Source organism: Cyprinodon tularosa, unplaced genomic scaffold, assembly GCF_016077235.1.
Source record: "Cyprinodon tularosa strain WSP-4 unplaced genomic scaffold, ASM1607723v1 ctg300, whole genome shotgun sequence".
NCBI lineage: Eukaryota > Metazoa > Chordata > Actinopteri > Cyprinodontiformes > Cyprinodontidae > Cyprinodon > Cyprinodon tularosa.
Genome location: NW_024039009.1, coordinates 800,884 through 826,050, shown reverse-complemented (window position 1 = coordinate 826,050; position 25,167 = coordinate 800,884). Strand labels below are relative to the sequence as shown.

Sequence of the window (25,167 nt, the reverse complement as noted above, 5' to 3'; positions counted from 1 at the left end):
CTTTGCAGTAGACTGAATAGATTTTAGAAAATTCCTTTAAAGAGTATGAATCGGTACATGGCCGTGTTGGATAAAATACTACAACAAATATGGTGTTCTATAATGAAGATCTTTGGATTGTTCTTAGCCTAATATTGTCTTTATTTATATATATTGTCACCTGGATTAAAGATTGCCATGGAAAACCCTGACAAAGGATGAAATCCCAGGGCCACAGGCATACTCAAAACACTGATGTTTTAAGTCCCAGGTCCGGATAAGAGTGCAAGTGTCCGTCTGCTGTTCACAGGTGGAGATATGATGAAGTGAGGGATGATGTGTGTTTGTTTTCTTTGTTCTTCTTGGGAGAACAAAATAACTGAGGAGAAAAAGCTTTTTTCAATCAAAGTGGAAGAGAGATAAAATAATCTGACTATGAAATAATTAAGGAATGCTCTGAAAAGTTTTAATGATGGCTTTTACACAAGCCGTTTTTATTTAGCCCTAGAAGGACTATTTCATCGTCCTACTTCCAGCACAGACCAGCCAGCTCCAATTTCCTCTCCCCAACTCTGGGGCTGTCTGCCCAGCAGGGCTCTTTGATCTACCACTGTGATCCTTCAATCTCCCATAGTTAACATCCAGAGGCTAGCTGTGGCCAGCCGACTTTTCTCCTTGCTCTGTCTGCCTGGCAGACTTCTCTGACGTACCGCTGCCCACCTCACAGCCAGAAGCAGCCTCTCACCCACCTTCAGAGCTATTTGCCTGGCTAGCTACTCAGATCTACCACTGTCCTCTTCCACTTTCCTCCTGAGTTAGATCTGGTGCTCTGTCTGCCCAACTGGTTTCTCCGATCTACCACTGTCATCTTTGATCTCCTGCTGTGGTTCCACAGGGAGAAACATCTGGTGGCCTCGTCTCTGTTCTGGTGCTCTTTCTGATGATTCTGATTTCCTACTTCTCCTGTCTGAGCTCCAGAACACCGTCTCACCTTACTTCTGTTGTCTGGGAGAATCTGGTGAACATAAGGGACAGCTTTGTTTGGCTTTTAAAAAAGAACTTTGATTCGTAGAATCCCTGTCCTTCCTGTTTTCTTGAGAAACTATCTCTGGCCCTTCCTGTAAGTCAGTATCTGAAATTCATAATTTTTAAGTGCTAGATTCTGCTCCCTATCCCTCAGTAGGTCCACTACCCCTGCATGCAAAGAGGAATTGGGACATGACTACCCTCACGGGAACCCGCAACATTTATTGGTAGGGCTAAGGGTTGTATTGGGATTAGCCCTAAATGAGTTATCTCCATAGGGTGGCCAAGCTCAGCCTTAGAGGCAAGTTGAGGAGCTCCGTCATCAGACAAGAGCAGCTGCTCCCATCAAAAGGTGTCAGTTGAGGTGTTTCGTGTAGTTAATCCGAATGTTTACTGGAAGGCCTCGATGCTTGAATAAAGGGCATATAGTGGATGGATGATATAGCAGTTATGCTCTACAAAAATGTACCGCCTACAGAAGCAGTTGTGTGGGTGTGGTTTTCATTTGCAGAATAAAGTGCTAGGTCATGCTGCTGTCCAGTTTGGCAGTTAACAGACAAGAGAGTTCAATCAGCTGCCATGAGGTGCTTATCTGAATTATTTCAAGAGAAATGACACAAGAGAGAAAAACTCGGTTTGATGGCTTTTTAATGTTATAGGCTAAACATATTGTCATACAATGTGGCTGTGCTTCATTGTGATTGTGTGAGCTTTTGCACACTAAGGGCACAGCACAGGGGCAGCAGTGTTTATGCTTATGCAATGCTCCTGCGATGTGACCTAGTTGGAATGGATGTATGCTGCCTCATTCCCTTCTGTTTTCTCTCTCTATGCATGTCTCTCCCCCTCTCCCTTAATGTCTTATCCTCTTTACCTTGACTAAATTACATCTCTTATTTCTTTCTCTGGCTTTCACCCATCTTCATCCTCTTAGAGCATGCCCCGCCATACTCACAAAAACAGGAAAGATTTTCCAATTCAGTTGCACCAAACTTTCGGTTTTGGGATCAGTCACCCAAGGGTTGATCACCATGACAACCAAACAGAAGCGATAAGCATGTGTTTTAGAGAGTAAAGAAGTAAGAAGACAGACAGAACAGGAAAAAAATTAATTTATTAGGTTTCTTTTTATGCAAAATAGGTCATATTAACATAACTGGATGGATGTTTAACACAGAGTAAACACCAATTTAATAATAATGTTGGTCAATTATAATTTTTTGCATAGAAATACTTTCTTTACCTACATATCCCATGGCCAGTTAAGGAAAAATTAGCTATAAAAGATAATAAATGAAGGCAAAAAAAAAGTTACATATATTTAACACAAAACTTGTTTAGTTAATCAATTACACATTATTCTTTTCAGTCCCCTAACGGGCGACCTTAACTTCAGATATTTCACTTTTTCCCAACTTTTGATGGGAAAAAAAAACATTAGTCTTAATCAAACCTATAGCCCCACCTTATTATGTCAAATCACTCCGGTCATTTTGTTATGGCATTAGGTAAAAGACAAACTGGTTTATGTATTTTTTTTTTCTTTTATCAACCGGCAGTTTTTATGGTGACTAAAGAACAACAAATTATCACTGCCACCTGCAGTTACTCCTTTTTGCAAAAAAAAAAAAAAAAAACCATTGCTTCTCTGGCAATGTGGCAATAAGATTAAATATCTTGATGCCAAAAAAGGGCCCAACAGATTTCGCTTTCGCAAGTGGAGCAGTGCAGCTATCGCCACAGTGTTCGGCTTGATGTATGCATATAAATAGCTTTATTATGATTATGCAGGGAGTATTATAGATTATATGGACACTGCAATGTAAATACAACAGGAAAGGAAAAACAGGAAAAAGGAGAAAAGATTAAAGAAAGAGGAGATAAAAGGTAGACAATAAAATGTCTTCAATCTGCTTTATCACCTGCAAAGAGAGATGTAAAAAGAACAACACATCCAACGGATATAGTATAAGAGATACAACAACGAGGCACCTTGATAATATCGAAGTATAAGTAATAATTATTTATTCTGACATGTATACTGTGGTTAGTTTCTCCTTTTCACAACTATAACCAAAAAAACACAATGAGGTAATAAGGTGTTGTCAACCGGACATAATGTATTTACAGAGCCACATGTTTTTGTATACTTCCAGACCAATTAATCTCAAGAACCGTTTAGTGTGAAGGTTTAATCGTTTGCTAATTATTGTCCTCACTAACTGGCACTCTCAGTGGAAATATACAATTACATAGCCCATCGATGGGTTCAGTTAACAAAGGCTGTTTGCCAAAACTCCAAAGCTGTTGTTTGAAAGAAAGAGAGTTTGTTCTATATTGTTATGTGGTAATAAAAAGGAAATACAAAGCCTGCTGATAAAGATAAAGAAGGAAAGATGAGGTTGTGTTTATCACTTCATTTAAAGGAATAGTACACCCAAAACATGATTAGCCTTCATTTTCTACTCACCCCCATGCTGAACAACACTCTGGCGCGCACATGCGCGCTCACGACGCTACGGAAGCCGGCAGACCAAACCAGATGAAAGTGCGCATTCAGCATCTGCTCTGCCAATAATGCAAGCGTAGAAGAAGAAATGTGCTGTTTACCTGTGCAAAGAAAGAAACAACGAAAGAAAAATGTCTGAGGACTTCAGTGTTGAGGAAGAGCATGAGTTCTTTGCCGAGCTGAATGCGCTGGTTTGGTCTGCCGGCTTCCGTAGCGTCGTGAGCGCGCATGTGCGCGCTTTCAGGAAATCCTATACACTACTGTTTATGCTCTAAAAACATTCTAAATGACTTCGTTTCGAGTAAATTCTGGATGCTACCCACTCAGGACACTTGGAATACATTGGACGAGCAGTATGGAGGAATATTGACACGTTTTTTGTGGACTTTTATGGACCTTTCTGTCTCGGGCACCATAGACCTCCATTATTTGAATGTCAGCAGACAGCAAGAAGCCTCCCAGATCTCCAGATGCATTTGAGATATCAAAAAAGTACTCCAGAGTGTTGTTCAGCATGAGGGTGAGTAGAAAATGAAGGCTAATCATGTTTTGGGTGTACTATTCCTTTAACATGAAAGAATAGACGTTTCTGTTGCCCTCTTGAACAAGGAAACAAAAGGCTATCAGGACCTCTGCAGTTTGCTTATGGCCATTTAGTTGGAGTTGAAGAAGCCATAATACACCTGCTTCGTAAAACCACTGTCATTTAGACAGGGTAGACAGCCCTGTGAGGATTATGTTGTTTGATTTCTACAGTGCATTTAATGCAATTCAGCATGATTTGCTTCACCAGAAGCTCCAGGCGTCTCAGGTGGAGGCCTCAACAATCATAGGATCAGAGACTACCTGAAAAACAGAACAAAGCATGAAAGACTGAAGGGTCAATTGTCTAATCAGTGAGTCAGCAACAAAGGACCACGACAGGGGACAGTCGTCTATCATCATTCATTTTTACTCTGTACACCTCTGACTTCCAGTACAAAATAGGGTCTTGTCGTCTGCAGAAATACTGGGATGAGTCTGCAGTCATTGGGTGCATTGATCCAAGCCAAGCTGGTGTCAGGAGACAGATTCGAGGTCGTTAGCAAGCAGAATCCACTTAAGAGTCCGTAGACAGGTCAGGCAAAACAGATCAGAACAGGAGCAGGCAAACTCAGTCAGAAGCCTCTCTGGATCCGCTTTAAAACAGGATTAGGTGATCCTTCCTGCTTTCAGCCAGAGACATTGAAATTTGTAGAAACCCCAATAATATGAGTTACAACATTTAGTTTCCCTTTGTTTTTTTTTATAAGGTATTTCTTATAACTGAAATGAATAAAACTCAAGGCATTATAAATACATTTCACATTAAGAAGTGGGGAACCTGTACCTCCAGATCAATTGAACCTTGAAGATCAATAACTTTTTTCTTGCACAAACCCACTCATAGAACACAGAAAACATAGATGGGTTACAATGTCACACTCTACCGATTGCCATGTGTGACCAGTATGTGCAGATAATAGTTACTACACATGCAAGCACCATTAGAGAGGACACAAAGAAAGAAAACAGAGCTCCTTTTTTATAGCCTCCTCTGCTGATGGGGCATCTTGAAACTGCCTCCTCCAAACAACATTAGCTGTTCTCTCCACCCTGTTCTGTCTGCTGATAAAACAGCAGTCCCAGCCAGGGTTTTCTGTTAATGATGGAAAAAGTTACAAATGCCTTGCATTTGCCTGTAGAAACTAAAATAGGATGTTATGAAAACTGAAAACTTCCAATACAGTCTGTATTAACAGCATGCCTCTATAGGCGTTTGCTGTTTTGGGTAAACAGAGTCAACTTATAAAGTAGTTTCATAGTTTATCGAATAGGAGTCAGCATGACAGTGCACAGCAGGCAGTGAAATAAACTCAGCATTCAAGGAAAAGATGTTTGCTCTCAAAGTCTGATGCAACAGAAAGCAAGACATAAAAACTTCCTCAAAAAGGGATTCCAAAACTTGCTGATCTGGAGATATGAACAAGTTGACCAGTCCTATGCCCCCTGCTGTGGCAACCACTCTGTTCTGGTTCACGTTCATTCAGTGGATTAAAACCTGTCAGTGCTTACTCCCTGTAAAGAACAGAGACGTGTTTAACTTGAGAAATTGTTCAAAGGAAGCATTTATTACACATGCAGCAATGCGTATTGTACGTGTTTCCTTTAGCGCTGGATTGATATGAACACAAAATCATAGAAACATGGTCACAAAGCAAACACAACAAAACAAAACAAAATCACAGTAGCAGCAAAGTTTTGAAATCTAAAAAAACGGATTCTCTATGCATGTGGCTCTTGTACTGCTTGCCACATCTGTTCCCGATTTCAGATGAGAGATGGAGCTGAGTGATTAGCAGCACACATTCAGGTCTTAAGGTGCTCTGGCTGACAGAAATGCAAGGAACAGGAGATTATAATAAAAGATGAGGGCATGGTTTTAAACGAGGCATAAAGATTCATGCAAAAAGGAAAACGTATTAATTTAAAAGTTTTTTTTAATGCATATTTACTTGAGGTGCCAATAGATTTGTTTGTAAAATTATAAAGCCTTTCATGCAGATGTGTAGCTTATCTACTAATTGTAATTATCACTAAAATATGACTAGAGATATATTCACTTTTTCCCATGATTTTCAAACACTGCATGTATTTTATGTGATTAAACAAGCAAATAATCCAATCACGGCCATTTCAACATACAAAGCAGACTTTCTCTATAGCCACTAAGAATTAATGCCTTCAGCTAATTACACCACTGACATGAAAGAGCATTTAATCCTGTGAATAAGTTGAGAAAAAAAAAGCATTTGAGCCAAGGTGGAAAACTCCATCACAATTAGATGCATGCAGAGCCCTGTTCTGAATTCTGAGCAGGTTTTCCATCCACGAAACTCCTGATGATCTGAGCTGAAGAGCACGTGTGCTGGGTGCTGATGTGACTGACAGAACAGCAGTGGAGCGCTGGTCGGGCTACCGCAGAGGACTATGGGTAATTAGGCTGCAGATGAGTGTGACCCAAAAAACAATGCCAGAGAAGGGGAAATGGATGAGTGCATGTGTGTGTCTGTGTATGCACAGAGAAGAAACTTGATGTGTTGCTAGTTTAAAGTCTATTTTTTGTATTAAAAACACAAATAGAACAACATGCTGACATTTTATAGAGGAATGGAGGTATTTTTTCAGGTGGTACATATATTTGCAAAGGTGCTGTCAACACTTTAAATAAACGTAATTGCATGTAATACCAGGGTTTCCCAAATTGGGGGTCGCAACGTAAATTATTAATTAAAGAATAGATTTCTTAGATTTCCAATTAAACAATTGAATATATATCTTTTAAATGACAAAATCAAATAATTAAATGCCATTTTTTAAAAATTTGTTTAAAAATAGACATTTTTATATCACTCCTTACAGATTCTCAGGGAGCCCCCAGGATACAAATAGGGTTTCGCCAGTTTCTGAAATGTATCCATTTATACACCGACAACTTCAAGTAGTTTTCCGCTTGTTATTTAAGATGAGCCTTTTTATGTTTGATGTTGCCATAATAGCAGCTGGCTCTGTTCATTCACTGGAAATTTAAATGGGGCTCTTCCTTATTAAATAAGTTAGAAAATAAGTGAATCACGTTTGGAACTATTCAAATGTTGTCAAAATATAAGTATCTAGAAAACACCATGAAATTTTTATTGCCTACCAGGAGTGGGTGACAATAGTTGAATAAACTTATGGCTCTCAAAATGGTATCGGTGCCCTATTTGTTGGTACTCGCCGATACCGATACCATCATTTTAGGGCAGTATCGGGGCCCCGTCCGATACTGGTATCGGTGCAACACTACTTTTAATGGCAATGTTGGGGCACACTCTGCACACTCTGTTTTAACAACTACAATTTTGGAATGGAGAAGATAGATTCCCCACTGTGCAATATTAACCTCCACCCCACTAAACACTTGAAGGGTCAGCTTGATTGTGCTTTTTGTTGACTGTAGCTGACCAGTGACACATACTGGTAGAGGAGGAATGGAATGACAACCCACTGCATTGTGAGACCAAGCTGGTGACCAGCATGAGGAGGTGCCCAGCTGTTTTGGCTGTTAACCGATTTTCCATCAATTTACATAGGAAAATGTTTGTTACATTAAATAAAAAGTCATTTAATTGTCAACATTTCTACCCTCTTTAGACTTTGACAATTTCACCAATCTAACAAATTACACCAGACTTAACTTAATGGAAAAAATTAATAACCATACTTTTTTGGACCACCATTATTCAGGAAGTGGACAGGTTCCATCTTTCAATAATGTAATCTAATTTATTTTGAATTTAGAACCAATTTTCACTTATTGTATTAAAATGAAAAGAAAATAGTAAATCCTCTGACTTTGGTGCTAAATAATCACCTGTGAACCACACATGGTGCTGATGGTAAAGAGGGAGACCTAACATCTTGCCAAAAGCTTGAGTTACTGCCAGCAGAAAAAGGATATCGTCTCAGCTCTGCCTGTGGAGCGGCAGTGTCTTCATGCTCCACTGGCTGCTTTAAAAGAAAGTGTTGCTCTGTTCCTCACCGAGGTCTTTGGAAGGTGAGCGGTAATTGCTAAGGGAGGATTTAGAATGACGATAGAAAAAAGCACCGCCTTTGTCTTACAGTTCTAACTCTCCTGATTTAAGACAGAGAACTGTTTCAGACACAAAGATCAGACAGTATTATGAAGCCCTTAATGTGTACAAGAGTTTGTGACTTAAGAGAAGACTGATTAGGGGACTAAATGTTATTGTTTCTGACTCATAAAGCTGCCTTGCTAACGGTGTGGTGCATGACATCATGGTAGCATTAGATTATAAAGTCTGACCACGGAGTGGGATTCTGTTAGCAATGGATTCTTTCACTGTGACTTCATCATATAAATTTCACTGGAAACCCCAAACAAGTATCCTGCATTGTCTGGATTGTGCATAATAGAGTTATTGAAAGGACAAACCACCCGACAGACTCAGTAAAACAAATAACAAGCAAAACAGTTTTTAAAATTAACACCTTTAAGAAAAAAAAGAGAGAGAAAACGGCTTGATGTGTATTGTGTTGCAAACAAAAAAGCAGACAGGGGAAAAGGCACAGAGGATGTGAAACATTTGGAGGCGAGACTGTTAATACCATCTTTTCCTGCTCCTAAATGAGCCTGTCTGCGTGTTAATCAGCCAGAAGCTGACAAAGAGCTTGGTTCTGCCTGGTTTTCGGATCTTTCAGCACCCTTCAGGAGCCTCCTCAGTCTCGACCAGCATTGTTTGGGAAGAAGAAAGCTATCAGAGGATCTGTGCAAGATTAGGGCTGCCAACTGTTCCCTCTGTGGCTTCCTGTTTTGCCGCAGGAATTCTTTTAGCGGGTGCAAAAAAAAAAAAAAAGCCACATAAGAGAACAAATCCAACAAATTTAACCCTTTCCTATCAAAGGCAGTATATTAAAAAGCATTTTTGAAAGAAAGTTCCTCTAAATAAGCATGGACTACAAAATGAACTTTGTTAATTCACATTTTGGGTTTTTGCCTCACTAGACAATATAGAACTTTCTTAAAAATCTAAACAATAAGGAAAGTGATGCATGATTTTCATTTTTTTTTATAAAGAAACATGTAGAATTTGAAATGTTTCTTATTTTTTGAGGGAGGTGTTTTATTTTTCAATTTTTCAAGCATGGATTTCTTTTTGGCCACACCCTCATTAATGCCAAATTTGTGGAGTTGGTATACAATAGTAGATGTTTTGAAAGATTCTCTCATCTCTGTTTTAAATCTATGCAGCTTTTTGCTGCCACTTCAGTTAACAGTTTCCTTGCCATACTTTCTGCTTTCAGGAAATGATAAAAAGTGCATCAATTTTGTATTATCTTTTTATTGTTTTAAACGTCTCCACTAATTTCTCCTTGATGTGTCTTCAGCATTTCTTGCCTCTCCACTCCTGTTTTTTCTTTTTTGAAACCTCTGAGATCTTCAGAGACGTTTTTACTGAGACTGAATTACTCATCAGTGGATTTGTACACTAATAAGGTGACTTTTGTTGCAGTGGATATTTTTTTTTAGAATAAAGGGAATTTAAGACAAAAACAATCACATTTTCTATATTATATTTCTAACACCATGCAGCTTTTTTCACCTTCACATGCCTCATCTGTGATGTATTCATCTATTAAATCAAGTGTTGAAAAATATGTTGAGGTCTTTATATGATATGGGATTTAAATGTTTGAGAGACCAAGCAGAATAAACCTGTATCCCAGCCACTGTGACTGGAACAACTGATTCCCAGGTTTCTGGGGAAGGTTTTACCTTTCCTCCAAGTTCATTTTTATGTTTTTAAGGAATTTAGAGTTGTATTTATCTTACATTTCTGTTTGAAACTTCCCTGTGTTTCCTTCTGTTTAAATACTGTATCAATAAATCTTGTTCCTTCATCTCTCTGATTCAGCTGTAGCTTAGTTTATATAATTAGTTCTTCTGTTTTGCTTAATATTTTACTAAAGTTGATGTAGAATGTAAGTTGTTATTCTCAATGTGTGTTAAATTGTTCCTGCTTATAGGTTTTTTATTTTTCCCATCTGATTCAGTTTGATCTTTAGGTACTTTTGCCCAAAATTGCTCTTATATATTATAGATACCATGTTTGATATTCCTCAGCACCAAATCTAAAAAGTCAGGCCTGGTTTATCCTATATCACACATTTTCTCAATCTCCATCCATCCTCCACTTTACTGGGTCTTTTTTCTTGCAGTGGCTTCAACTCACTGCCTCATTCTTTTCCTCCCTTTTTTCCTTTCAGTCTACTGCTGCTCGCTGTCAGACTTCTTTATTTTCTTCCAGTTTTAACCCACCGCCTCATGCACTCCCCCTTTCTCTCCATCTAAATTGCAAATAGCAGCAGTGCTGACTGCCAGAAGAGCTCCTCAATGTCATTAGAGCTGACCCTGTGGATTAACCAGCGGAGGGAGGTGCTGTGCAGAAAGTACAGATCAATAAAATGGTTATCCTCTGGGTTCTTTTACTTCACTCTAGATTTAGATCTAACTATCTGAAATGTTTACCCCAGTGTAAAAAAACAAAACAACCAAGGCTATGAATGGTTGATGCAAATTGAAAGCATATAACATGGGGAATCATGAAAGCATGGATCTCTATCATGATTTATGTACTTTGGTTTACTTTGTACTGATTACCAGAACATTATTTATTACACAGCAGGGTTGATCGAAATGCCAGTCACTGTCATCTGATAGGGTTAGCCAACCATCTATTGAGATTACTCAGAAATAAAAAAAGGAGGAATAATATATCTGTGTAGGGTCATTATTCTTTTGTGTTTGCTTGATGAAAACTGCACCGTAATCCAATAAATCTGAAGTTATGCCACAATGCATTCGACAATGTTTTAACTTTTAAAATATAAAAGAATTTGTGTATGTATTCAGTTTTTATTTACTTTTAAATCATAGTTTCTTGAAAATGCATTTCCATAGCTCTGTTTCCACCCTAAGGTGGAAAATTGACATTTTCTTTGAAGTTAAAAATCAACCGTATTTATTCTGCTACCAAAATAAGCAGGATGGTGAGGGAGGTGCTGATGGTAAGAAACAATCTATAAAGCTCCCAGATAGAGAAAAAGGTGTATAAAAATACCTGAACAAATAAATACTTTTCTAAAAGTGAAAATCATTGCTTAAGAAAAGTATTTAAGTAAAAAATTAAGTAAATATTTTTTTTTTTACAATAATTGAAGAGGTAAATGTAAAAGTACCAAATATTTTTTAACATAAAAAGAAGCAGGGCAAACTTTTTTTTTTAGTCCACTTAATTGACTTAGGTAAAACAAAGAAAAAAACATGGAGTTAGGAATTGTTGAAAACTGAAGGCTTGAAAAAGCTTAAGGAAAATTTCGGTCAGCAAGGAATAATCAATGGGTCATTATTTATACCTAAAACTAATAAATTTGTTGTGATTTAATTAATTTAACATTAATCAGTAAAAAATAAAAACAATATATTTCGTTGCGATCACTGAGTCAGGGAAGGGCCATTTTTGCCCCAATATAATAACACCTCACTGCTGACATCTTCCGACAGTGACGTCACGGTGCGCTAAGCTGAAGGCAATTCTTCCTCCACGGGTTCGTTGTTGGATTACCAACTTGAAGAGAGAGGATTTGCCATCAAACTTCTGGTCAGAGAAAAAACACGTCATTAATCCGTTACTCTCTGCTTCGCATAGTGCACTGGTCGTCGCCATCATGGATAATAGCGCGTTGTAGTAAACACCAGATACAGCACTGAGACTAGCTCAACAGCCGATACCGCACCGTGACTTCACAAGGTGGCAGTAGTGCTCTTTCACAAACATCAACGTCTCCGGTAAAGTACATTCAAATGAAATTACTCATTTATTGAAAAGTCTGTAATAATAACTACTTAAAGTACTTCCAAAGTTTGTATTCTGAATGCGACCAGACTTTTCCTTTTAGAGAAAATTCAATCTGGCAGACTCCTATTATTTTCACCTGAACCACCTGTGGTGTCCCTTATTCAGCTCCAGCCAAAGAACTGGGTAGCTGCACCTTGTCTGAAACCAATCATCTTTCAAGATACCCTTCATTCTTCATTTAGCTCCTGGCCTAGCTTCTCTCTCCCGTGTGCCTGCCAACTTTCACCCACCTCCACCCCATCTTCATTCGCCAACTACTCTCAGTCCCATTCAACCTGTGGCTGCTTCTACTGGAGGTTTCTTCCTGTTAAAAGGGAATTTTCCTCTCCACTGTTGCCAAATGCATTCTAAGTGCAAGGGATTGCAAAAAGTCAATGAGTTGATGTAATCGGCTCATTTTTTTTAGATAGAAATATTTTGAAGAATATGAATGTGTTAATTCTATTGATAAATGGAATATTTTCTAATTGCAGCTTTTCTCTTTATGAGTCTCTCCAGGCTGAATTCATCATGAAAGTGCCCTCTGTAAGGATAAAATGAAAAATATCAATTCTGTCTTCGAGGGAAAAAACGACCAAAGCTCATAATAACACAACCAAAACAGAAGATAATTTACTACACTTATATACACAATAATGCAACAGTTTGCGGTAACTTGGATTTATCAGCCATCTACTGTAACAGTATAAATGATTTCCTCACCTCTCAAGAGAAATAAAAGATTTTAAAAATTCTGTTTGTTTTTTTTTGTTTTTTTTTTAAGGGGCATACTCAAAAAGATTAGTAAACACTTGACAAAGCACAATAAATTGCAGTGGGGCGTGGGGAACTGGACAAACGATGCACAGTTCTCCTCTCTTGTTCACATGCCGATTGCACAAAAACGTATCCTTTCATTAGAGCCTCTGATCATTTGTTAATTTGTAGTAAGTAACAGTGTCTCAGATTTCTAAATAAAGAACCTTAAAGAACAATATTTTAGATCTCATGTTAAACAAAAAAAGATTAAAAAACTCAGTAAGCACGAATCCACAAAATTTAATTAAAAACTGTAACAAAGTACGGTAATGTATTTATAATGGTGTATAGTAAATAGCGTGCTCAGTTACTATACAGTTCTACAGCCACAGCAAAGACAGGCATCTTTGTGCAACTAACTAACCAACCAATCTCCAAGAAACCATTCGACACTTTCTACCCCCCAGCTGATTTTGAGTCTCTGTCCCACAATAACAGATGTAAATGTGTGCAGTTTTCTAAAATCTGCTGGGACTTTGAAAGGAACCGTGTGCTTTCAATGAGCTTTGTAACCAAATTCTAAAGGTGTTTGGTGTGAAAGAAAGAATAAATACCTTACAAACACCTGATTCCAGGTAATAAGTGTGATGGACACTGTGATATTGTGAGCCCATTTCACTGTAGTGAGAACCATTCGCACTGGGAGCCTTTTTAAACTACGGTATGCATTTCTGTGATTCCAGAAAACTAAAGATTTTTAGGGTTCTTTTTGTGGTGGTCAGGATTAAAAACACTTTTCCAAATTTTAATAATATTGTTCACTAGAAAACAAAACCAACCTGTATCCATGGTCAGCTCAGTCTCCAGGGATCATTTCTAAAAGCAGAGGGATTATTTTATTGCTAAAAGTATATAAATTGATAAAGAAGTCTAGGTGCTCTAGATGCGCTCGTCCTTACACTCCAACTTCCATCTGCAAGTCATAGATACTGTAGTGGTGTTGTGCTAAAGCTTTCAGTACTGCATGTTAAATAACAGCCTAGTCCTATTCTGGAATTTAATTTGAACATCTCAATAAAGAATAGTAAAAAACTACTAAATATTATAAACGTTTATTTCTTAAAAGCTACTTTTACATTCTGTTTTTTTACAGCCTCTAATGACCAATGAGAATGTACTGACAACATTTTGATTCATACTTCATGCAATTTCAACAGTATATTTTCCTTTTTTTGATGCGCAGGCTAAGTATCTAAATAAAGTGTTTAGTGCCATCTAGTGGTGAGAAAGTTACGTACTAGATGGAACGTCAAAGGAGTCAAAAAAGTAGCATACAGAACAGTCAATTATCTTGATTTTTTACTTTATTTTTCTTTTTCCTCTTCTTCTTTTTCTAATTATTATCTTTATCATTTTTATTAGAATTTAAATATTTTTAAATGTTGAAGGTCATAAAAAATGGATGTCCTTTTCAGTTTTAAAGATCACATTGCAGATGGTTAAATTCAGCAAAATGTATTCACTTAGTGGGGAAAAAAACACAGTATTGGTTTAATCTTATTGCAGATATACAACTAAAGTTTCTAAAGCTGTTCACCAAAGTAGTTATTAAGATTTATATGTTATTTATTTTAGATGACTGCTGAATGTTTCAGATCATGGAGCTCATTTTACTACACAAAGCCAACTTAAGAAAATACACAAAGCAGCCTAAAAATTTATTTTATCAATTCCATTTAAAAGGGTATCCAAACTAATAGGCATTTCATTCATCAAACAGAAACCAAACTCAAACAAACATATCTTGATTAAAAAAACGGTAATGTTCTGCTTTGGGGAAACTTCTCTGTTTCAGGCCTCAAGATAGTACTTAAAGCTACAGTGTGTACTTTTCAGCGACATCTAGCGGTCAGACTGCAGGCCGCAGCAACATGAACATCTCCCACCCACCGCTTCTCCCCCCCAACAGTACGGCGAGCGTTACAGGACAAAATGTCTTCCACGACATCCGCATCACCTACCTTTTCAAGTGATGAGGTTTGTTTACATAGATAATTTTACCTACTTGTGGTAACTGCAGGGACATGCCTACGGACCGAGAGAGGGTATGCTGTGGTCAGGATCCAGCTCACTGTGCGTAATGGGCGATCTGGCAATTGCTACTTTGTTGGCTCTGCGCTGCCGTAGCGCAAAGATGTCTGCCTCCATGGCTGCGAGACCCGCTCCTATGTAATTATAAATAACGAATTCTAAGGCAACGCAAATATTAAGGTTAAGAGGCTGAGCTCGTAGATGATGATAAATAACATAGTTATGTATAATATATTACATTTCTGACTGTATATCCCTGTAATTATTACACACTGTAGCTTTAATAAACAAACAAGGTCTCTATTCAGTAACAAGGGGGCACAAGGAATTGAACCAGAGACCTCTTGATCTCCAGTCAAATGCTCTACCACTGAGCTATACCCCCACCGTGAAAGGATCAAAGATTAACAAAAACAATACGGCCTAAGTTTGCATGATTGCCCAAAAATGCTGAACAATGGCTTTAATATAAAACCATTGAGACAATGTTAATCTGACAAGATCAGGTTTTTCAGAAGCTGTTCCACTTAATAGAGGCTCTATAGCCTTGAGATGGTAACAAGGAGGAATCTGGAATTGAACCAGAGACCTCTTGATCCGCAGTCAAATGCTCTACCACTGAGCTACACCCCTAACGCACAGAATGCTTTGGCACTCACCGATATTTGGCTAAACTTTGCTGTTTCAGAACCTGAACAACTAGAAATACTTTATCAAAGTGTGAGTTATGATCAAACTGAGACCCAGTAAAAAAAAAAAAAAACTCCCAGCTGTTACAAACTTTCTTTTTTCACATCCCTTTTGGCTGAGATTCCCTTACAAGGGCAGGGTGCTATTTAAAGCCTGCTAATGTGCTTAGATTCCATCACATACATTTAAGAAGTGTAGACTTGGCAGATTTTTGCTGTTGAATGTCTATTTTTCACCACTTGATGGCCCCATTGAGCCTTTACAGCGTACAGTATACGAGGCCTTAAGACATTGACTATTTTGAAAAAGAGTTGTTCAAGTGCTCCAAATCATCACTGACATGTCCACATATTGTGGATACAGATATGGGCTATGGAAAATATTGGTAAGAATGAGGCTAAACATTCAGTCCACTTTTTCTTGAATCTGATCCAACTACATTATGACATTTAGTTTTTTAATAGATCTTGCATTGTAATAATAATTGACTGAATTATTCAGGGGTAGCAGTAGGTAAATGCCACTGTACATACAAAACAGTAACTCATTATATTGAGTTACTATCTCATTATAATGAGATAATTTTTTTTTTTTTTTTTTTTTTTTACAGAGTGGCGGAAACGGGTTTCCATATGAATCTGATAGTTGGTCTTTAAAAAGATTTTAACCTCGGTGCGCGAACCCTTGGCCTGATTTTACTCTGAGTTTCATCAACAGCACCAGCTCATTAAAAATGATGGTTGCAGAGTTAAACTGCAAAAAAAAAATGTTTCCTATTACTTTTCTCAATATAGCTTACTCAATGAATAAAATCGTATGCTAAAACATATGTGTTTCCAACTTGTAGCATGAAAACTATGCGAGATATCAGTCATGTAGTTATTAACAAACAGCATGACCATTTTAGACCAAAGGGCAATGGAAAGCTTTAAGTATTGGAGATAACAAGCCAGATGAGTGGTTATAGCACATTATGACCTAAACTGTTGAAATACAGTATATTGACGCTAGGGAGACTTTTGTAAACATTACATTTTGCAAGTTTACCAATAGATTATGAATATTTGAAATAGCTAGAACTGGAAGTTATAGTTATTTAATAGATCATTCAAATTGAGTTGCCTCCATCAATTTAGTCATTTATACATTGGCTATGAACAGAGTTATTAATCACCAACCACAGAAATCCGTCTCTGTTCATTCAGATGTTACTGTAAGAAGAGTCAATCTGGTCTGAGTGATAAAGAGTTCACTGTATAAAATAAACACAAAAAAACCACGGGTTAAAATATTAGCTAATAATCCCTATCAGAGAATTATTATAATTAATAGCTATGAACAACTATGCACTTTTGAAATAAGCACAAGTAGATAAAACAAATTAAAGGGGAAAAGGATGTTTAAAAGGCTCTTCAAGAGTGAGAAATTTTCAATTTTTAAGGCTTAATGCATTATAGGGTGTCCTTTGAAATAGCAGCAGATAAATGTGAATTAATCTTGATGCAAAGACATTAAATGCAGTCAAAACAGTGAAGTTTCATTTGGTTTTACAGTGAAAATTAACAATGACTCAGGAATGCATTAAAGCTGTGATGAAGCTAAAATAGAAATAGATTAGCTTAGCTGATCCCTAGGTGGTCCAGCTCTCGCGGCTCCAGCTGAAACAAGGGAGAGGTTAGAGCTTTGTTAAAGTCCAGGAGCTGTCTCTCCAGACACAGATGGTAACACCATGTTGTTCAGTCAGCTCAGAGAGCATTAACATTCAGTTCAGGACTCTTAAACCCATAAGCAGTTGAATCAGAAAGCTTCTTCCATATAACACACAAAGACAACTATCTATTCTATATAGTTCACCCAAGCAGAGCACTTATTAAACATCAGATGGAAAGATGGTTGTTACTGTTTGGCTCGGTGGAATGGTTCAGTTCTTTCTGGCCCACAAACCCCATCCTTAGACCAGTATGGTCATCAAACAGGCAGCTCTCAAAGAGATTTGGATGAATCCAAAGATAAACAAGAGGCAACTTGCAGGACTTCATTTTATAACTTATGGTAGCATTAAATGGGATGTCTCCCTTTAACTATGGCGGTTAGCTGGTTCTTTCCGGCAGGACCAGTATGGCCCAGGTCAGCAGCTTCTAATGGCTCCTCTGCAAAAAATTAGGCCCAGCTGTTGCATAGGCAGTTAGTTGTAGGTTGACAAGAGTTGGATAGTTCTCTCATCTGCTTCAGCAGGAAGGTTCATACACTGCGTTCATTATAGTCTGACTCTGTCGAGCCAGCATAGACTTCTCTGGAGGAATTTTGCGACTACTTGGCTTACCTTTTAGCTGAGAACCGGTTAGTCTAGCCTTATGCGGCTGTAGTAGCCTGATAAACCAGACTAAATTTGAGATTAAATGTGTAATCTGGCCCCGATGAATGAGACATCGGAAGACTGTTGATGAGAACAACCCGTTGTCTTTCAAACCATGTCTGTGCCTATTGGCCAACACTCTGACCAATGAACGCAACTAACTGTGACATAGTAAGCATGACAGAAAGCTGGTGGGGGAGTGTAAACAAACAGCCTGTCGGTAAAATGGCCTATACGTCCTTCTTAAAAATGAATGAGCGTAGAGCCTCTTCCTGCTCACGTTTCAACGAAAACCCCAAGTCTAATCCTTCTAAAACTGATTCCAAAGCTGAGTCAAACGAGAACTATTCAATAGTTGTTGCCATCTTCCTTGTTGTGCTTCTGCAGCGTCGTGCAGCTTTGTCGTCACACCCTCAAAACCCTGCCTGCTTTGCATCCAGAAATTCAAAACACATCTCTGCGTTGTGATTGGCCCGCCAGTTCTAGGGCCTGGGGAATTGATCGAGGCTAGACCAACTCGCAGGCAAAAATGATTTTGGCCGCTGGTGGGTGGGGCTAGTTTACTAGGCTGCCGCTGTAGACCACTGGCAACAGGAAGTTGAATACTGTAGGAGCCGGATCCTTAAATAAACTCACTGGCAGAGATGTGACTTTAGAGGGGAGTGGCTAATGTTACATCACTGACATCTGATCTTAACAATTATCAGAAAGCTTTAACAGTTTTTAAAACCTGCAGTAATAATAGAAACTAGAGGAAATTTAACTTACCATATTTCATTTTAGTAATTTTTAATCCCTAGATTCACTGTCTGATATGTTATTCCTCTAAATTAAATATGGAAATTTACTTGAACATCATTTAACCAAATATGCTATGGCACGATGACAATTTTTACAGAAGAATAAGGTTAAACTTACATGTTTAAAGGTTTTTAACATCCACCTATAGTGTTTCAGCAATAGATTTCCAGGGAACTTGGGACACACATCTGCTCATATTACATGAGTAAATGTCTCAAAACACACCCTATTGCCATTGTAGCTTGTATCAACACAGCATGAATGGGCTGTTCAGTGACTTGTTTAACAAACAAAATGCAGTCAAGCCCAGCCAAGTTCTCTGCTCAAATAAACATTCTTTACTCTAGAATTTGTTTGTTTCTTATCAATTCAGTTATTCAACACATGATCTCTTGCATAATTTCTGAAGGTCATGCTCATTAATTATTACTAGGCTATGTGGAACTTTGTTCTCTGACACACTTTAGAACACAACACCCCTGCCTTAATTACCTTGCCCTATATGCTGTTAGCATGTCACTTTGTGCAATGATAGCTTATCTAAAGACCTGCTTCTGCTTCATGACCTAAAAGCTATTGGTTAAAACATTCTACAATTTTCAAAGAGAAAATCATAAATGAAAAAAAATGCATCAAATTTGGACAAAAAAGAGGTGTGCCTGTTTCTAGTCTGAAATATGGCATATGATCTGAATTGGCATTAATTTTGTGTCAATGAATAACAAAACATTAAAGTTATACTTTTTTTTTATAAAGAGTGTTTGGTTTGGATATTTATAGACAGTCCCTATGAGGACTGTATGTGGGTGGAGGGAGAAGCCAGGCGGAACCAGCTGCTCAAACCAGAACAGTTCAGGGCTGCTGGCCTCTCCCATTGAACCTTACTCTCTTGCCCGCTCAATTCATCAGTATCCGGTGCAAGTGACTGAGATGAATCTGACTGCTCCCTCTCAAAATTATCATGGTTGGGATTACTCGGATTGCCATGTTTGTGTAGCTAAATGTGCAGTTTGCCTTTGTCAGTCATAGCTGCCACAGCACCTGGCCCTAAATCCATAGGACCTTTTGGTGTCCTTTGGGTTACTCCTTCCTGACAGCACTTTTCAAATATTATGTGTACCTCAAAAGAACTTAGGGTTTTAGCACTTTTACTGTTACCTGGCAATTTATTCCATTATTATTGAGCCATAAGAACCAAATGCTGCTTCTCCATGTTTGGTTCGGGGTCTGGTTGTGCAGAGTAGATCTGAGCCAGAAAAGAGGTCTGGGTGGTTGATACACTTTCAACAAGTCTGGTATTTTTCTGCTAAGTTATTCAGGGACCTATAGACCAATATAAGTCTTTTAAAGTCTAATCTCTGAGATACAGGGAGCGAGTGTAACGACTTTGATGCTGGGGTGATGTGCTCCACTTTCTTAGCTGTAGTAAGGTTGCGGGCAACACTATTCTTAATCAACTGCAGCTGTCTGATCAACTTTGTAGGTGCACCTGTAAAGACATAATTGCAGTTATCAATTTGGCTAAAGATAAACATGTGGATTAGTTTTTTGAGATCCTTCAGAGGCATCAGTCTTTTAATCCTGTATATTTCTTGATATTTCTATGTTTGTTATTGTCTTAAGTTTAATCATGTAAAGCACTTTGAATTGTCTTTGTACTGAATTGTGCTATACAAATAAATTTGCCTTGCCTTGCCTTGCCTTAAGTGCCTCTGTAAGGTCCGGCATGAGTCAATAGCTGCACACAGACATTGGGCTGGATATGTGAGCCGCTATCTGCCAAAGCCGACCGTGGTTCAAGGAGAGAGAAGCAGATATACAGAAAGATACAATACATGTCATCTCATTTTTACAGAGACAATTCAACAAGATCATACAGTTGAATTTATTCAAAGTTTTCTATGTAAGGATAGCCAGCCGCTTCCATCTACTCATTGACTTTAAGGGAGTCCCTCGCACTAAGTATGCTTGTAGCAACAGTGGAGTGTAAAAACTCCCTTTTAACAGGAAGAAACCTCTACTAGAACCAGGCTCAGTGTGACCGACCATATGGCCAGGCCGACTGGGAGAGATTGGGAGATGTTAGAGGTTAAGCTAACAAATTCTGCAGAGTGGGATAATGGAGATAGAATGAAGCAGAATGATGAAAAAGGGCAATCTGAGCCTATAGCAGCATAACCATAGAGGTAGCTCAGGATAACCTGAGCCATTCTAAATATAAGCTTTATCAAAAATGAAAGTCTTAAGGCTAGCCTTAAAATTATACAGGATGTCTGCCTTACTGGTAGTTGGTACCACAAAAGAGTTGGCTCATAACTAAAAGATCTGCCTCCCATTCTACTTTTAGAAATTCTAGAAACCACTAGTAAACCTGCAAACCGAGAGCTTACTCTTACTACTCTGTTAGGAAAATAAGGTACAGTCAGATCTCTGATATAAGATCAAGCTTGGCGATTTAAAGGACTTTTGTCTGTAAAATAAGCACAGCCTCCGTAATGTGATACACAATGTAAAGGAAGGCCGTTCACCCGCGTCGCCAGACCCCATTTACTGGGGCACGTGCCCCAGTATAAATGAGCTGTGCCCCAGTATAAATCTCATGAATATTTGCAACAGTATTACATTTTTTTAATGCATCAATTTAGATATTTCCAACGGAAGTAGACGTATATTTCTACTCAAATGCGCAGCAAGTGTGTTGGTAACTCCAAATTGAGGATGTATTAGCGCCCCCACGTCAGCGCATGTCACTGCATGAACTGCAGATAAATTAACACGCTGCTCTCAACTGAGTTGGATGGGACACTGTGCGGCCACGACGCATTTTTAGTTCTGGTGACGTTTCTTACCTGTCAATTTTATTATTTTCCCAGTGAAACCACATGATTTATAGGCTACTAACTGAAAATCCTGCATTGGTTTGTAGATGGATATCAGGAAATTCCTCACACGAAGCAGAGACAGGGAAGCAGTAAAACAAGATGAGAGAGAGGGAGGTAAGGTCCCGTAATGAATTAGTGATTTAAGCTAAGCAGTTACATTAGTTATAAGCAATATGATAGATATTTACATTATTATAGATTTACGTTTTTTTAATGTTTGCTGTAGAGAATGAGAATGAAGGTGCTGGAGTAGGAAAGGGAGGAGGAGGCGAGACTGACAGGCAAGAGACAGGTGAAGGACAGGAGAGACAGGACCATGAAGGTGATGAGGATGCAACAACCAGCTTCCACAAACAAGAAGGGGACATTAGTGACTTAGGGGGAAAGCATGATGGTCCTAAACAAGTGAAGTTGTCCCACCATCCACAGCACAAATTTGGAGTAAAAAAACGTTCATTTAATTCAAAATGGTTTGAAAGCTTTTCCTGGTTAAAAAAGAAAGCCTTGTCATCAAGGATATGCAGTGTTTTCAACTTGCTTGATAACATCATATTCCCAACACTAACGCAGGTCATCCAGATCTCCCTCACAATCACAATCAACAGCTGTAGTTGTGAAAGGTCATTCAGTGTGTTGAGAAGGATCCACACTTGGCTGAGGTGCACAATGGGACAAGACAGGCTCCATCATCTTGCTATTTTATCAGTTGAAAAGGAAGAACTTTCTAAGCTGAGTCACAAGTGATTGACCGCTTTGCAAAAATTATTAATAGGAGGTACACTTTAATGCTCAAAAAATAAAAGGAAAACTTAGCTCAGGATGAGTTAAAATTTCCTCCGAACTCAAACTCTGTAACCTAGAAATTAATGATTACTTCAGAATGTGTATAAGGAAACTTTTTATTTGTCAAAGTTGTTGATGTCTTATTTTTTATAGCTGCAATGTTGAAAATGTTCATGTTTGTTAAAACAAATATGCTCTTATACTCATTAATATCTCAACTGGTAATTTTGGTAGGAATGTATCAGGGTGGGGTAGTGTGCTTGTCTGTATTTATGTATGGAAGGAGGGGCATATGCACTAGGGGGCCAGTGCCCCAGTAAAGCTTTGTGCCTAGCAACGCCCCTGCGTTCACCTCATCTAATCTGGCTATCAGATAGGTAATACACATGACTAATAAAGAATAAACCTAACAGAACTCTGGCTGCAGAATTTTGGGTCTGTTAAAGGCTTTTAACTACCGTCTATGGACTTCCTGATAGTAAAGAATTACAATAGTCCAACCTTGAAGTAAAAAATATATGGAATAGTTTGTCAGCATCACCCGTGGACAGATTATTTCTAATTTGTGCAATATTCCAGAGATGAAATAAGGACATTCTATAAGCCTCTATGATATGGGATTTAAATGACAGGTCCTGATCAAAAATAAAACAATTTTTTTTTTTTTTTGACATTTAAGATCAATTTAATCCCATCCAAATGAAGTGACTGCCTAATCAGCTTCTTTTTCAGAGACTGGCCCAAAGACAGTAACTTCTGCCTTGTTTATCTTCATCACCTCTACTTAGTCTAGGGGGGCATCAGCAAAGTAGATACCTGTGGGAAGCTTATGAACAGCATAGATTGCTCATTTAGAATTCATAACCTGGACAGAGCCACTGATCCTGCCTGATCTTCAACCACTCAGCAGGCCAGGCCAGCAGAAAGGTGTCCTTCAAATGTTCCAGTACTCCTATGGCCAATCAACTATTAGCTCCAACAAAAGATCACTGAAGTGGGAGCAACCATACTTGACAAAGACTCAAAAAAACTGACCAAAGTTTGTTGGCTTCCTGTTTTTTTCCTCTTTACAGTTTTGTGTTAATCAATTACATAAATCGTCAAGAATACAGGGTTTGGTTAAAATATTGGGAAATTAATACATTCTATTCAAGCAATAAGCAATTAGAGGCATCCAGAAAAAAATCTGCAGAGTCTGTGCAAAAGTTATAAAGACTTGCTGTGATGATCTCTGCATAAGGGAAGCAATGAACTCACTCACTGATTAGTTGCTAAAGCAGCTTAAATTTGTTATATTATACTCAGTTTCACTAGTAATTGCTGCAATCAACTTACATTTCCCAATTGATAGAGAGAAATTTAATGTTCCTATAATTTATTTTAAAATACCAAGGTTTCCAGATAAATTATAAAGACAAGTCTACTGAAGATATTCAATATATTTTTGTAGAGATTAAATGAACTGAGGACCCAACTGGTAACTTTTCCCTTGAGGAAGGCAACTAAAAAAATATTGCAGTACCTTGGTAAAACTTTTATTTTGAGCAATGATAAAAAAAATATGCTAGAGATCCTTTGTACATTTTTGCTTACGTGACATTTTTATGGTTTTCATTTTTATGTTTTTTTTCCTTGAGCTGATAACAAGGGATAAAAAAACTGACATCATTAAATTAAGCATTGTGACGAAATCATTTTAAGCAACATTTTCCAAGTTTGTTTTTTTCCACCCACCCCTATCCACTTACAGGTATAATGATGACGATTTGTATTCCAAAACATGATTAAGGTCTCTGTTTTGTCACTGAAAGTTCAGTGCAGTTTGAAACATAATAAGAAAAACATATATTTTAAGTTACATAGAAATTTGGGACTTCTCAACACTATTGCACTATACGGCCAAATCAGTTTTTAGCAGGAAAAAAAGATACTGCAACACTTAAATCCAACTTAGAAAGGTACGGGAGGGGCATTAAAGGGATAAAGACGACCAGTGATGTAAATGTAATTTCCTTAAAGCAAATGTTTTTTGTTTAACTTACAATTACAGGGGCATATAATTTTATGGCAAGAGAATATCTCTATTTTGAAGCATAGGCTGCCACTAACTAATTTAGAAAATGATTCAAAGCAATGAACCTCAGCTTTAATACCACTTTACTTATGCCATTGATGCCGAGACACAAACTCAACACCCTCTGTGACACTGATCAATCTTAAGCAGCTAATACACCATCACTCATCATGTATCAGCAGGTCATAATGAGCTCTTTGTTCCACAATTACGCACACCTTTAGGCAACTCTTTATGGATATATGTGAATATCTACAGCTTGTCAGCCCAACACATCATCTCACATAGCTTGTTTTCAATAACTCTGCTGATCCACAACTTTCATGCAACTAAATTTCTTTTAATTGTTTTTGAGTTTCATTACTTTTTTATGAGACACTTTGCTTAATAATTAATATTAAACACATAAAAGCTCAAACTCATGAAAAATAAAAAAAATAAAAACATCAACGTTGGTGCTCCTTGTGTTAAAGCTGATTAGGGTCATATTTCATTACATTTAGGGGTTTTGGTGCTTTATTACTTCTGAATTCAAAAGTGTGTGTTGCTGCTGTTCATTTTCTAAACAGGTTAAATGTACATTAATTTAATTTGTGGCTACATACACTATATTGCCAAAAGTATTTGCTCACCTGCCTTGACTCACATATGAGCTTAAGTGACATCCCGTTCCTAATCCATAGGGTTCAATATGACGTCGGTCCACCCTTTGCAGCTAGAACAGCTTCAACTCTTCT

General features: G+C 37.9%; 2 non-coding genes across 2 annotated transcripts; both read right to left on the bottom strand.

Annotated features, from left to right (window-relative positions):
* Nucleotides 1-15,157: 15,157 nt before the first annotated feature.
* On the bottom strand, nt 15,158-15,229 carry trnas-gga. The gene has a single exon. It is a non-coding gene; the product is annotated as a tRNA-Ser (tRNA).
* A 176-nt stretch (nt 15,230-15,405) lies between these two features.
* Nucleotides 15,406-15,477, bottom strand: trnar-gcg. The gene has a single exon. It is a non-coding gene; the product is annotated as a tRNA-Arg (tRNA).
* Nucleotides 15,478-25,167: the final 9,690 nt, after the last annotated feature.